The sequence below is a fragment of the Leuresthes tenuis genome, unplaced genomic scaffold (genome assembly GCF_036924035.1).
Source record: "Leuresthes tenuis unplaced genomic scaffold, fLeuTen1.0.hap1 SCAF_1, whole genome shotgun sequence".
NCBI lineage: Eukaryota > Metazoa > Chordata > Actinopteri > Atheriniformes > Atherinopsidae > Leuresthes > Leuresthes tenuis.
The window spans coordinates 3,565,129-3,579,469 of record NW_027325355.1 but is presented as its reverse complement, the minus strand read 5'-3'; the positions used below and the strand labels follow the sequence as shown (position 1 = coordinate 3,579,469).

The 14,341-nt window shown below is 43.9% G+C and overlaps 3 non-coding genes and 18 pseudogenes across 3 annotated transcripts; all 21 read left to right on the top strand.

The window, feature by feature from the left end:
- Positions 1 to 384: 384 nt before the first annotated feature.
- LOC140290484 (5S ribosomal RNA) lies at positions 385 to 503 on the top strand (annotated as a pseudogene).
- A 269-nt stretch (positions 504 to 772) lies between these two features.
- LOC140297254 (5S ribosomal RNA) lies at positions 773 to 891 on the top strand (annotated as a pseudogene).
- Positions 892 to 1,160: 269 nt separating this feature from the next.
- On the top strand, positions 1,161 to 1,279 carry LOC140290483 (5S ribosomal RNA; annotated as a pseudogene).
- Positions 1,280 to 1,548: 269 nt separating this feature from the next.
- On the top strand, positions 1,549 to 1,667 carry LOC140309926 (5S ribosomal RNA; annotated as a pseudogene).
- A 658-nt stretch (positions 1,668 to 2,325) lies between these two features.
- Positions 2,326 to 2,444, top strand: LOC140298287 (5S ribosomal RNA). The gene has a single exon (XR_011913948.1). It is a non-coding gene; the product is annotated as a 5S ribosomal RNA (ribosomal RNA).
- A 661-nt stretch (positions 2,445 to 3,105) lies between these two features.
- LOC140319812 (5S ribosomal RNA) lies at positions 3,106 to 3,224 on the top strand (annotated as a pseudogene).
- Positions 3,225 to 3,496: 272 nt separating this feature from the next.
- On the top strand, positions 3,497 to 3,615 carry LOC140282038 (5S ribosomal RNA; annotated as a pseudogene).
- A 660-nt stretch (positions 3,616 to 4,275) lies between these two features.
- On the top strand, positions 4,276 to 4,394 carry LOC140292062 (5S ribosomal RNA; annotated as a pseudogene).
- A 269-nt stretch (positions 4,395 to 4,663) lies between these two features.
- On the top strand, positions 4,664 to 4,782 carry LOC140309920 (5S ribosomal RNA; annotated as a pseudogene).
- Positions 4,783 to 5,051: 269 nt separating this feature from the next.
- On the top strand, positions 5,052 to 5,170 carry LOC140316399 (5S ribosomal RNA; annotated as a pseudogene).
- Positions 5,171 to 5,828: 658 nt separating this feature from the next.
- LOC140298286 (5S ribosomal RNA) lies at positions 5,829 to 5,947 on the top strand. Its single transcript, XR_011913947.1, has one exon. It is a non-coding gene; the product is annotated as a 5S ribosomal RNA (ribosomal RNA).
- Positions 5,948 to 6,219: 272 nt separating this feature from the next.
- Positions 6,220 to 6,338, top strand: LOC140305080 (5S ribosomal RNA; annotated as a pseudogene).
- Positions 6,339 to 6,607: 269 nt separating this feature from the next.
- On the top strand, positions 6,608 to 6,726 carry LOC140292061 (5S ribosomal RNA; annotated as a pseudogene).
- A 269-nt stretch (positions 6,727 to 6,995) lies between these two features.
- Positions 6,996 to 7,114, top strand: LOC140281415 (5S ribosomal RNA; annotated as a pseudogene).
- A 269-nt stretch (positions 7,115 to 7,383) lies between these two features.
- Positions 7,384 to 7,502, top strand: LOC140299830 (5S ribosomal RNA; annotated as a pseudogene).
- Positions 7,503 to 8,160: 658 nt separating this feature from the next.
- Positions 8,161 to 8,279, top strand: LOC140298285 (5S ribosomal RNA). Its single transcript, XR_011913946.1, has one exon. It is a non-coding gene; the product is annotated as a 5S ribosomal RNA (ribosomal RNA).
- Positions 8,280 to 8,551: 272 nt separating this feature from the next.
- LOC140299123 (5S ribosomal RNA) lies at positions 8,552 to 8,670 on the top strand (annotated as a pseudogene).
- Positions 8,671 to 8,942: 272 nt separating this feature from the next.
- On the top strand, positions 8,943 to 9,061 carry LOC140294948 (5S ribosomal RNA; annotated as a pseudogene).
- Positions 9,062 to 9,330: 269 nt separating this feature from the next.
- Positions 9,331 to 9,449, top strand: LOC140289203 (5S ribosomal RNA; annotated as a pseudogene).
- A 269-nt stretch (positions 9,450 to 9,718) lies between these two features.
- Positions 9,719 to 9,837, top strand: LOC140291768 (5S ribosomal RNA; annotated as a pseudogene).
- A 268-nt stretch (positions 9,838 to 10,105) lies between these two features.
- LOC140309964 (5S ribosomal RNA) lies at positions 10,106 to 10,224 on the top strand (annotated as a pseudogene).
- Positions 10,225 to 14,341: the final 4,117 nt, after the last annotated feature.

Here is a 14,341-nt window from a genome sequence, read left to right as displayed (position 1 = left end):
ACGGCCACACCACCCTGAATAAGCCTGACCTTGTCTAATCTTGGAAGCCAAGCAGGTTTGGGCCTGGTTAGTACTTGGATGGGAGACTGCTTGGGAATACCAGGTACTTTATGCTTCTTCTCTTCTCTCGACCACCTGCATGTCTTTTGTTGCAACGTCTGATCACCCTGTGACACATGAGGAAGTTGGTCATCTTCAGCTGCTACTGCTTTGTTGGCAGACACGAAGTGATCTGAGAGTCTCATTTTCAGCTGGAGAGAATTATCACGTCAGGGAACAAGATGTGCCCACTACATATCAGCCTTTCTCGGCAATTATCTGGTTGCATAGAGGAACCGTATGATTCCAGTACCTATATAATGCACATTTGTCAGAGACATTGTTGCTTACGGCCACACCACCCTGAATAAGCCCGACCTCGTCTGATCTCGGACGCCAAGCAGGGTTGTACCTGGTTAGTACTTGGATGGGAGACAGCTTGGGAATACCAGGTGCTGTAAGCTTTTTCTCTTCTCTCTACCACCTGCATGTCTTTTGTTGCAACGTCTGATCACCCTGTGACACGTGAAGAAGTTGGTCATCTTCAGCTGCTGCTGCTTTGTTGATAGACACGAGGTGATCTGAGAGTCTCAGTTTCAGCTGCAGAAAATAATCACATCAGGGAAGAAGATGTGCCCACTACAAGTCAGCCTTTCTCTGCAATTATCTGGTTACATAGAGGAAGTGTATGATTCCAGTACTTATATAATGCACATTTGTCACAGATATTGTTGCTTACGGCCACACCACCCTGAATAAGCCTGACCTCGTCTAATCTTGGAAGCCAAGCAGGTTTGGGCCTGGTTAGTACTTGGATGGGAGACTGCTTGGGAATACCAGGTACTTTATGCTTCTTCTCTTCTCTCGACCACCTGCATGTCTTTTGTTGCAACGTCTGATCACCCTGTGACACATGAGGAAGTTGGTCATCTTCAGCTGCTACTGCTTTGTTGGCAGACACGAAGTGATCTGAGAGTCTCATTTTCAGCTGGAGAGAATTATCACGTCAGGGAACAAGATGTGCCCACTACATATCAGCCTTTCTCGGCAATTATCTGGTTGCATAGAGGAACCGTATGATTCCAGTACCTATATAATGCACATTTGTCAGAGACATTGTTGCTTACGGCCACACCACCCTGAATAAGCCCGACCTCGTCTGATCTCGGACGCCAAGCAGGGTTGTACCTGGTTAGTACTTGGATGGGAGACAGCTTGGGAATACCAGGTGCTGTAAGCTTTTTCTCTTCTCTCTACCACCTGCATGTCTTTTGTTGCAACGTCTGATCACCCTGTGACACGTGAAGAAGTTGGTCATCTTCAGCTGCTGCTGCTTTGTTGATAGACACGAGGTGATCTGAGAGTCTCAGTTTCAGCTCCAGAGAATAATCACATCAAGGAGGAAGATGAACCCACTACAAGTCAGCCTTTTTCGGCAATTATCTGGTTACACAGAGGAATTGTATGATTCCAGTACCTATATAATGCACATTTGTCACCGATATTGTTGCTTACGGCCACACCACCCTGAATAAGCCCGACCTCGTCTGATCTCGGCAGCCAAGCAGGGTTGGGCCTGGTTAGTACTTGAATGGGAGACCGCTTGGGAATACCAGGTGCCTTCAGCTTTTTCTCTTCTCTCTACCACGTGCATGTCTTTTGTTGCAACGTCTGATCACCCTGTGACACATGAGGAAGTTGGTCATCTTCAGCTTCTGCTGCTTTGTTGGCAGACACGAAGTGATCTGAGAGTCTCAGTTTCAGCTGAAGAGAATAATCACGTCAGGGAAGAAGATGTGCCCACTACACATCAGCCTTTCTCAGCAATTATCTGTTTACATAGAGGAACCGTATGATTCCTGTACTTATATAATGCACATTTGTCATAAACATTATTACTTACCGCCACACCACCCTGAATAAGCCCGACATTGTCTGATCTCGGAAGCCAAGCAGGGTTGTTCCTGGTAAGTACTTGAATGGGAGACTGCTTGGGATTACCAGGTGCTGTAAGCTTTTTTATCTTCTCTCTACCACCTGCATGTCTTTTGTTGCAACATCTGATCACCCTGTGACACATGAGGAAGTTGGTCATCTTCAGCTGCTGCTGCTTTGTTGGCAGACACAAAGTGATCTGAGAGTCTCAGTTTCAGCTGCAGAGAATGATCACGTCAGGGAAGAAGATGTGCCCATAACAAGTCAGCCTTTCTCTTCAATTATCTGGTTACATAGAGGAAGTGTATGATTCCAGTACTTATATAATGCACATTTGTCACAATTATTTTTGCTTACGGCCACACCACCCTGAATAAGCCTGACCTCGTCTGATCTCGGAAGCCAAGCAGGGTTGGGCCTGGTTAGTACTTGGATGGGAGACTGCTTGGGAATACCAGGTGCTGTAAGCTTTTTCTCTTCTTTCGACCACCTGCATGTCTTTTGTTGCAACGTCTGATCATCCTGTGACACATGAGGAAGTTGGTCATCTTCAGCAGCTGCTGCTTCTTTGTTGGCAGACACGAAGTGATTTGAGAGTCTCAGTTTCAGCTGGAGAGAATGATCTCATCAGAGAAGATGATATGCCCGCTACACATCAGCCTTTCTCTGCAATTATCTGGTTGCATAGAGGAACCGTATGATTCCAGTACCTATATAATGCACATTTGTCAGAACCATTGTTGCTTACCGCCACACCACCCTGAATAAGCCCGACATTGTCTGATCTCGGAAGCCAAGCAGGGTTGTTCCTGGTAAGTACTTGAATGGGAGACTGCTTGGGATTACCATGTGCTGTAAGCTTTTTTATCTTCTCTCTACCACCTGCATGTCTTTTGTTGCAACATCTGATCACCCTGTGACACATGAGGAAGTTGGTCATCTTCAGCTGCTGCTGCTTTGTTGGCAGACACAAAGTGATCTGAGAGTCTCAGTTTCAGCTGCAGAGAATGATCACGTCAGGGAAGAAGATGTGCCCATAACAAGTCAGCCTTTCTCTTCAATTATCTGGTTACATAGAGGAAGTGTATGATTCCAGTACTTATATAATGCACATTTGTCACAGTTATTTTTGCTTACGGCCACACCACCCTGAATAAGCCTGACCTCGTCTTATCTCGGAAGCCAAGCAGGGTTGGGCCTGGTTAGTACTTGGATGGGAGACTGCTTGGGAATACCAGGTGCTGTAAGCTTTTTCTCTTCTTTCGACCACCTGCATGTCTTTTGTTGCAACGTCTGATCATCCTGTGACACATGAGGAAGTTGGTCATCTTCAGCAGCTGCTGCTTCTTTGTTGGCAGACACGAAGTGATTTGAGAGTCTCAGTTTCAGCTGGAGAGAATGATCTCATCAGAGAAGATGATATGCCCGCTACACATCAGCCTTTCTCTGCAATTATCTGGTTGCATAGAGGAACCGTATGATTCCAGTACCTATATAATGCACATTTGTCAGAACCATTGTTGCTTACGGCCACACCACCCTGAACATGCCCGACCTCGTCTGATCTTGGAAGCCAAGCAGGGTTGGGCCTGGTTAGTACTTGGATGGGAGACTGCTTGGGAATACCAGGTGCTCTAACCTTTTTCTCTTCTTTCGACCACCTGCATGTCTTTTGTTGCAACGTCTGATCATCCTGTGACACATGAGGAAGTTGGTCATCTTCAGCAGCCACTGCTGCTTTGTTGGCTGACACGAAGTGATCTGAGAGTCTCAGTTTCAGTTGCAGAGAATGATCACATCAGAGAAGATGATATGCCCGCTACACATCAGCCTTTCTCGGCAATTATCTGGTTACATAGAGGAAGTGTATGATTCCAGTACTTATATAATGCACATTTGTCACAGATATTGTTGCTTACGGCCACACCACCCTGAATAAGCCTGACCTCGTCTAATCTTGGAAGCCGAGCAGGTTTGGGCCTGGTTAGTACTTGGATGGGAGACTGCTTGGGAATACCAGGTACTTTATGCCTCTTCTCTTCTCTCGACCACCTGCATGTCTTTTGTTGCAACGTCTGATCACCCTGTGACACATGAGGAAGTTGGTCATCTTCAGCTGCTACTGCTTTGTTGGCAGACACGAAGTGATCTGAGAGTCTCATTTTCAGCTGGAGAGAATTATCACGTCAGGGAACAAGATGTGCCCACTACATATCAGCCTTTCTCGGCAATTATCTGGTTGCATAGAGGAACCGTATGATTCCAGTACCTATATAATGCACATTTGTCAGAGACATTGTTGCTTACGGCCACACCACCCTGAATAAGCCCGACCTCGTCTGATCTCGGACGCCAAGCAGGGTTGTACTTGGTTAGTACTTGGATAGGAGACAGCTTGGGAATACCAGGTGCTGTAAGCTTTTTCTCTTCTCTCTACCACCTGCATGTCTTTTGTTGCAACGTCTGATCACCCTGTGACACGTGAAGAAGTTGGTCATCTTCAGCTGCTGCTGCTTTGTTGATAGACACGAGGTGATCTGAGAGTCTCAGTTTCAGCTCCAGAGAATAATCACATCAAGGAGGAAGATGAACCCACTACAAGTCAGCCTTTTTCGGCAATTATCTGGTTACACAGAGGAAGTGTATGATTCCAGTACCTATATAATGCACATTTGTCACCGATATTGTTGCTTACGGCCACACCACCCTGAATAAGCCCGACCTCGTCTGATCTCGGCAGCCAAGCAGGGTTGGGCCTGGTTAGTACTTGAATGGGAGACCGCTTGGGAATACCAGGTGCCTTCAGCTTTTTCTCTTCTCTCTACCACCTGCATGTCTTTTGTTGCAACGTCTGATCACCCTGTGACACATGAGGAAGTTGGTCATCTTCAGCTTCTGCTGCTTTGTTGGCAGACACGAAGTGATCTGAGAGTCTCAGTTTCAGCTGCAGAGAATAATCACATCAGGGAAGAAGATGTGCCCACTACATGTCAGCCTTTCTCTGCAATTATCTGGTTACATAGAAGAAGTGTATGATTCCAGTACCTATATAATGCACATTTGTCACAAACATTGTTTCTTACGGCTGCACCACCCTGAATATGCCCGACCTCGTCTGATCTTGGAAGAAAAGCAGGGTTGGGCCTGGTTAGTACTTGGATGGGAGACCACTTCGGAATACCAGGTGCTGTAAGCTTTTTCTCTTCTCTCTACCACCTGCATGTCTTTTGTTGCAACGTCTGATCACCCTGTGACACATGAGGAAGTTGGTCATCTTCAGCTTCTGCTGCTTTGTTGGCAGACACGAAGTGATCTGAGAGTCTCAGTTTCAGCTGAAGAGAATAATCACGTCAGGGAAGAAGATGTGCCCACTACACATCAGCCTTTCTCAGCAATTATCTGTTTACATAGAGGAACCGTATGATTCCTGTACTTATATAATGCACATTTGTCATAAACATTGTTACTTACCGCCACACCACCCTGAATAAGCCCGACATTGTCTGATCTCGGAAGCCAAGCAGGGTTGTTCCTGGTAAGTACTTGAATGGGAGACTGCTTGGGATTACCAGGTGCTGTAAGCTTTTTTATCTTCTCTCTACCACCTGCATGTCTTTTGTTGCAACATCTGATCACCCTGTGACACATGAGGAAGTTGGTCATCTTCAGCTGCTGCTGCTTTGTTGGCAGACACAAAGTGATCTGAGAGTCTCAGTTTCAGCTGCAGAGAATGATCACGTCAGGGAAGAAGATGTGCCCATAACAAGTCAGCCTTTCTCTTCAATTATCTGGTTACATAGAGGAAGTGTATGATTCCAGTACTTATATAATGCACATTTGTCACAGTTATTTTTGCTTACGGCCACACCACCCTGAATAAGCCTGACCTCGTCTGATCTCGGAAGCCAAGCAGGGTTGGGCCTGGTTAGTACTTGGATGGGAGACTGCTTGGGAATACCAGGTGCTGTAAGCTTTTTCTCTTCTTTCGACCACCTGCATGTCTTTTGTTGCAACGTCTTATCATCCTGTGACACATGAGGAAGTTGGTCATCTTCAGCAGCTGCTGCTTCTTTGTTGGCAGACACGAAGTGATTTGAGAGTCTCAGTTTCAGCTGGAGAGAATGATCTCATCAGAGAAGATGATATGCCCGCTACACATCAGCCTTTCTCTGCAATTATCTGGTTGCATAGAGGAACTGTATGATTCCAGTACCTATATAATGCACATTTGTCAGAACCATTGTTGCTTACGGCCACACCACCCTGAACATGCCCGACCTCGTCTGATCTTGGAAGCCAAGCAGGGTTGGGCCTGGTTAGTACTTGGATGGGAGACTGCTTGGGAATACCAGGTGCTCTAAGCTTTTTCTCTTCTTTCGACCACCTGCATGTCTTTTGTTGCAACGTCTGATCATCCTGTGACACATGAGGAAGTTGGTCATCTTCAGCTGCTACTGCTTTGTTGGCAGACACGAAGTGATCTGAGAGTCTCATTTTCAGCTGGAGAGAATTATCACGTCAGGGAACAAGATGTGCCCACTACATATCAGCCTTTCTCGGCAATTATCTGGTTGCATAGAGGAACCGTATGATTCCAGTACCTATATAATGCACATTTGTCAGAGACATTGTTGCTTACGGCCACACCACCCTGAATAAGCCCGACCTCGTCTGATCTCGGACGCCAAGCAGGGTTGTACTTGGTTAGTACTTGGATAGGAGACAGCTTGGGAATACCAGGTGCTGTAAGCTTTTTCTCTTCTCTCTACCACCTGCATGTCTTTTGTTGCAACGTCTGATCACCCTGTGACACGTGAAGAAGTTGGTCATCTTCAGCTGCTGCTGCTTTGTTGATAGACACGAGGTGATCTGAGAGTCTCAGTTTCAGCTCCAGAGAATAATCACATCAAGGAGGAAGATGAACCCACTACAAGTCAGCCTTTTTCGGCAATTATCTGGTTACACAGAGGAAGTGTATGATTCCAGTACCTATATAATGCACATTTGTCACCGATATTGTTGCTTACGGCCACACCACCCTGAATAAGCCCGACCTCGTCTGATCTTGGCAGCCAAGCAGGGTTGGGCCTGGTTAGTACTTGAATGGGAGACCGCTTGGGAATACCAGGTGCCTTCAGCTTTTTCTCTTCTCTCTACCACCTGCATGTCTTTTGTTGCAACGTCTGATCACCCTGTGACACATGAGGAAGTTGGTCATCTTCAGCTTCTGCTGCTTTGTTGGCAGACACGAAGTGATCTGAGAGTCTCAGTTTCAGCTGCAGAGAATAATCACATCAGGGAAGAAGATGTGCCCACTACATGTCAGCCTTTCTCTGCAATTATCTGGTTACATAGAAGAAGTGTATGATTCCAGTACCTATATAATGCACATTTGTCACAAACATTGTTGCTTACGGCCGCACCACCCTGAATATGCCCGACCTCGTCTGATCTTGGAAGAAAAGCAGGGTTGGGCCTGGTTAGTACTTGGATGGGAGACCACTTCGGAATACCAGGTGCTGTAAGCTTTTTCTCTTCTCTCTACCACCTGCATGTCTTTTGTTGCAACGTCTGATCACCCTGTGACACATGAGGAAGTTGGTCATCTTCAGCTTCTGCTGCTTTGTTGGCAGACACGAAGTGATCTGAGAGTCTCAGTTTCAGCTGAAGAGAATAATCACGTCAGGGAAGAAGATGTGCCCACTATACATCAGCCTTTCTCAGCAATTATCTGTTTACATAGAGGAACCGTATGATTCCTGTACTTATATAATGCACATTTGTCATAAACATTGTTACTTACCGCCACACCATCCTGAATAAGCCCGACATTGTCTGATCTCGGAAGCCAAGCAGGGTTGTTCCTGGTAAGTACTTGAATGGGAGACTGCTTGGGATTACCAGGTGCTGTAAGCTTTTTTATCTTCTCTCTACCACCTGCATGTCTTTTGTTGCAACATCTGATCACCCTGTGACACATGAGGAAGTTGGTCATCTTCAGCTGCTGCTGCTTTGTTGGCAGACACAAAGTGATCTGAGAGTCTCAGTTTCAGCTGCAGAGAATGATCACGTCAGGGAAGAAGATGTGCCCATAACAAGTCAGCCTTTCTCTTCAATTATCTGGTTACATAGAGGAAGTGTATGATTCCAGTACTTATATAATGCACATTTGTCACAGTTATTTTTGCTTACGGCCACACCACCCTGAATAAGCCTGACCTCGTCTGATCTCGGAAGCCAAGCAGGGTTGGGCCTGGTTAGTACTTGGATGGGAGACTGCTTGGGAATACCAGGTGCTGTAAGCTTTTTCTCTTCTTTCGACCACCTGCATGTCTTTTGTTGCAACGTCTTATCATCCTGTGACACATGAGGAAGTTGGTCATCTTCAGCAGCTGCTGCTTCTTTGTTGGCAGACACGAAGTGATTTGAGAGTCTCAGTTTCAGCTGGAGAGAATGATCTCATCAGAGAAGATGATATGCCCGCTACACATCAGCCTTTCTCTGCAATTATCTGGTTGCATAGAGGAACTGTATGATTCCAGTACCTATATAATGCACATTTGTCAGAACCATTGTTGCTTACGGCCACACCACCCTGAACATGCCCGACCTCGTCTGATCTTGGAAGCCAAGCAGGGTTGGGCCTGGTTAGTACTTAAATGGGAGACCACTTGGGAATACCAGGAGCTGTAAGCTTTTTGTCTTCTCTCGACCACCTGCATGTCTTTTGTTGCAACGTCTGATCACCCTGTGACACATGAGGAAGTTGGTCATCTTCAGCAGCTGCTGCTGCTTTGTTGGCAGACACGAAGTGATCTGAGAGTCTCAGTTTCAGCTCCACAGAATAATCACATCAGGGAAGAAGATGTGCCCATAACAAGTCAGCCTTTCTCTGCAATTATCTGGTTACATAGAGGAATTGTATGATTCCAGTACCTATATAATGCACATTTGTCACAGAAATTGTTCCTTACGGCCACACCACCCTGAATTTGCCTGACCTCGTCTAATCTCGGAAGCCAAGCAGTGTTGGGCCTGGTTAGTACTTTAATGGGAGACTGCTTGGGAATACCAGGTGCTGTAAGCGTTTTCTCTTTTCTCTACAACCTGCATGTCTTTTGTTGCAACGTCTGATCACCCTGTGACACATGAGGACGTTGGCCATCTTCAGCTGCTGCTGCTTTGTTGGAAGACACGAAGTGATCTGAGAGTCTCAGTTTCAGCTGAAGAGAATAATCACGTCAGGGAAGAAGATGTGCCGACTACACATCAGCCTTTCTCAGCAATTATCTGGTTACATAGAGGAACCGTATGATTCCTGTACTTATATAATGCACATTTGTCACAGACATTGTTACTTACGGCCACACCACCCTGAATTTTCCTGACCTCGTCTGATCTCGGAAGCCAAGCAGTGTTGGGCCTGGTTAGTACTTTAATGGGAGACTGCTTGGGAATACCAGGTGCTGTAAGCGTTTTCTCTTCTCTCTACAACCTGCATGTCTTTTGTTGCAACGTCTGATCACCCTGTGACACATGAGGAATTTGGTCATCTTCAGCTGCTGCTGCTTTGTTGGCAGACACAAAGTGATCTGAGAGTCTCAGTTTCAGCTGAAGAGAATGATCACGTCAGGGAACAAGATATGCCCGCTACATATCAGCCTTTCTCTGCAATTATCTGGTTACATAGAGGAACCATATGATTTCATTGCCTATATAATGCGCATTTGTCACAGAGATTGTTGCTTACGGCCAACCCACCCTGAATATGTCCAACCTCGTCTGATCTCGGAAGCCAAGGAGGGTTGGGCCTGGTTAGTACTTTGATGGGAGACCGCTTCGGAATACCAGGTGCTGTAAGCTTTTTTCTTCTCTCTACCACCTGCATGTCTTTTGTTGCAACGTCTGATCACCCTGTGACACATGAGGAAGGTGGTCATCTTCAGCTGCTGCTGCTTTGTTGGCAGACACGAAGTGATCTGAGAGTCTCAGTTTCAGTTGCAGAGAATGACCACATCAGAGAAGATGATATGCCCGCTACACATCAGCCTTTCTCGGCAATTATCTGGTTGCATAGAGGAACCGTATGATTCCAGTACCTATATAATGCACATTTGTCAGAGACATTGTTGCTTACGGCTACACCACCCTGAACATGCCTGAACTCGTCTGATCTCGGAAGCCAAGCAGTGTTGGGCCTGGTTAGTACTTGGATGGGAGATCTCTTGGGAATACCAGGTGCTGTAAACTTCTTCTCTTCTCTCTACCACCTGCATGTCTTTTGTTGCAACGTCTGATCATCCTGTGACACATGAGGAAGTTGGTCATCTTCAGCAGCTGCTGCTTCTTTGTTGGCAGACACGAAGTGATCTGAGAGTCTCAGTTTCAGCTGCAGAGAATAATCACATCAGGGAAGAAGATGTGCCCACTACAAGTCAGCCTTTCTCGGCAATTATCTGGTTACATAGAGGAAGTGTATGATTCCAGTACTTAGCAGCCACCACCCCAAGGCCCCTAAGGGACCCCGCCCCACACCGCAAGACAGCCCCACCTGCAAGCCCCCAAAACTGCCCTCCAAGCCCGACACACAGTCCCCCCCAGCAATGACCAACCGCCCAGAGCGACGGGACAGCAACCCACCATCACCACTATGTGATAAAGCTAATCAGCGGGGACCAGAGAGAATGAAATTCAGCCAATTGATGATTTAAAGAGGCAGACATTGTTTCCATGCTAATGTAATCTAAAAGAACATTTCTAAACTGGTTAATACACAGATTGTTCTTCGCTTTCCAGTTCATGAGAATAGTTTTCTTTGCGATACATAACACTGTGATGACCATGTGTGCTGAGTTCATTTCCATGTTGATGTTGTCTAAGTCACCCAGTATGCACAGTGTGGGGCATACAGGAATGCTACACTTTAGCCATGTTGATAGGTCCGTACAGACTTCAAACCAGACCTTCTGGACAGGCGCACAAAACCACAAAGCGTGTGCATAATCATCAGGTGTGTTATCTGTGCAATGTGAGCAGATGTTTGAGTGTGTTAGACCCATCCTGAACATCCTTTGTCCTGTATAGTGTGTTCTATGAAGAATTTTGTATTGTATGAGCTGTAAATTAGGATTTCGAGTCATTCTGAAGGTGTTCAAACATATTTGTGGCCAGAAGCTATGACTAGAACTGATGGATAAATCTGCCTCCCATTTTTAGGATGGTAAAGACATTGTGTCATCTATCTTAGACAATAATTTATGTATTTTTGATAGTAGTTTTGGGATGCAGATGCTTAGAAATTCTGCTACCCTAATCGGGAGTTGTAAGTCTGGTTGGTGGAGGATATATTCCTTTGTTATTATAGACTTAAGTTGTTGATATTCTAGGAATTTATTGCTGCCTATCTCATGTTGTGATATGAGCTCGTCAAATGAAATAAAATTTCCATTTTGGATTATATGTTCCAGATGTTTGATTCCTTTGATCTTCCACAGAGTAAAGTTTAGCATTTTTTTGTTTTGCAGGATGTCAGGATTGTTCCAGATGGGTGTAAGCTTACACGGGACAAGTGAAGACTTTGTTATTTTAAGAAATTCCCACCAGGCTGTCAGAGAGGTGCTGATGTTAATGCTTTTAAAACGTTTGTGATTTTTTACGTTTTGACTAATAAGTGGCAGGTCAAAGATTTCCAGAACACAATGCTTGTTCTATATTTATCCATGGTTCATCTATTGGGCTAGGTTTAAACCATTTTGATATATACTGTAACCTATTGGCTAAGGAATAGCGCTGAAAATGAGGTAAATCTAATCAACCACTTTCCTTGGTTTTCTGTAGCATTTTTAAACTAATACGTGGTGGTTTGTTTTTCCACAGAAATTTGGAGATGCATTAATCTAGTGACTTAAACCAAGTAGCAGATGGTTTTATGGGGATCATTGAGAACAAATAGTTAACTTTTGTGGTATCATCATTTTAATGGTTGCAACTCTCCCCATAAGTGATATAGGTAAGGACTTCCAACGAGAGAGATCGTCCTCTACTGTCTTTAATAATTGCACATAATTTAGCTTTGTTAGCTCTGAGAGCCTGGAGGAAATGTTTATGCCTAAATATCTAATATTTCTTGACTGTAAAGTGATCGCAGGTATATTCTGGACCCTACAGTTAATGGGCAGAACTGTGGTCTTAGACCAATTGATAGAGTAGTCAGAAAGTGCTGAGAATTTATTTATGAGTGTGATCGTGTGAGTGAGAGACGTCTGTGAGTTGTGGAGGAAAAGTAATACATCATCAGCATAAAGACTTATTTTATGCTCAATATTTTGTGGTTGGATGCCTTTAATATTTCTATCTTGTCTGATAGCAGCTGCAAAAGGTTCGATGAAAATAGCAAAAAGTGATGGAGAAAGTGGGCAACCCTGTCTTGTACCTCTCTGCAGACTGAAGCTTGGAGAAGTTTGATCATTTGTCCTGACACTTGCATTTGGGGAGCTTTATAATATCCTTATCCAGTTGATGAAGTGTGACCCAAACCCGAATTTTTTTAATGCTGCGAACAAAAATTTCCAGTTCACTCGATCAAATGCTTTTTCTGCATCTAGAGAGACTATTGTGGTTTCCAGGTTGTCGATGGTAGAATAGTCTATGAGATTAATTAGCCTGCGAGTGTTAGTGGATGAGTGTCTACCCTTTATGAAACCTGTCTGGTCAGGTTGTATTATAAGTGGAGTTATTTCTTCTATTCTTTTGGCGAGGGCTTTACAAATTATTTTGAGGTCTGCATTTATTAGAGATATTGGGCGGTAGCTGGATGGAAGTATGGGGTCTTTTCCTGGTTTCTGTAGCAGGATAATGTTAGCAGAGTTCATGTGTGGGGATAATCTGCCATTCTGCTTAACTTGTAATACCATTTTGTGAAATGCAGTGCCAAAACAGTCCACAATTCTTTGTAGAACTCTGCTGGAAAACCATCTGGTGGCCACCCGGGGCTTTGTTACTAGGCATATGTTGAAGGGCTTCATGGAGTTCTCCTATTGAGAGAGGTGAATCCAGAGCCATTGCCTGTTCGGTTTGTAATTTTGGAAGGTTGATATTACTAAGAAACTGATCTATGTTACTGTCTGATGGATCATTTTGTGATGAATATAAGGTTTTATTCCCTAAAAGCATTGTTGATTTCATGGGTGACATTTCTTTTTCAGTCTTTAACAGAAGTGATTGTTGTTTTCTCTTTATTTCTCTTTAGAAAATGGATTTTGGTGTCTGAAATATCCCTCATCAAGGAACTGCTAACTATGAATTCCTTCACTTAAACCAAGTTAAAACTGCTTTGTCCTTCATATTTATCCACGTCTACGCTGGTTTCAATGATAAACTTCTTTATATTACCTTATATGAGAAAGAACCACACTTGTTCTTCTAGAATCCGAAATTCGCTTTCTTTCAAGGAGATAGTGAAGATTTCAGATATTGCCATAAAATGAATTGCTTCACTCAAACCAAGTTAAAACTGCTTTGTCCTTCATATTTGTCAATGTTTAAGATGGTTTCAAACATAAATTTCTTTTTATAATCTTGTATGAGAAAAAAACAACACATGTTTGAGCAATACACTCCTTATGAGGAGTAATGCACGTTTCAGGATTTTGCTGTAAAATGAAATCCTTCACTTCAACCAAGTTAAAACTGCTTTGTCCTTCTTATTTATCCATGTCTAAGCTGGTTTCGAGTATAAACTTCTTTATATTACCTTATATGAAAAAGAACCACACTTGTTCTTCTGGAATCCGAAATTCGCTTTCTTTTAAGGAGATAGTCAAGATTTCAGATATTGCCATAAAATGAATTGCTTCACTCAAACCAAGTTAAAACTGCTTTGTCCTTCATATTTGTCCATGTTTAAGCTGGTTTCAAACATAAACTTCTTTTTATAACCTTGTATGAGAAAGAGCATCCCTTACGTTTGAGCAATACACTCCTTATGAGGAGTTATGCACGATTCGGGATTTGGCTGTAAAATGAATTCCTTCACTTCAACCAAGTTAAAACTGCTTTGTCCTTCTTATTTATCCATGTCTAAGCTGGTTTCAAGTATAAACTTCTTTATATTACCTTATATGAGAAAGAACCACACTTGTTCTTCTGGAATCCGAAATTCGCTTTCTTTTAACGAGATAGTCAAGATTTCAGATATTGCCATAAAATGAATTGCTTCACTCAAACCAAGTTAAAACTGCTTTGTCCTTCATATTTGTCCATGTTTAAGATGGTTTCAAACATAAATTTCTTTTTATAATATTGTATGAGAAAAAAACAACACATGTTTGAGCAATACACTCCTTATGAGGAGTAATGCACGTTTCAG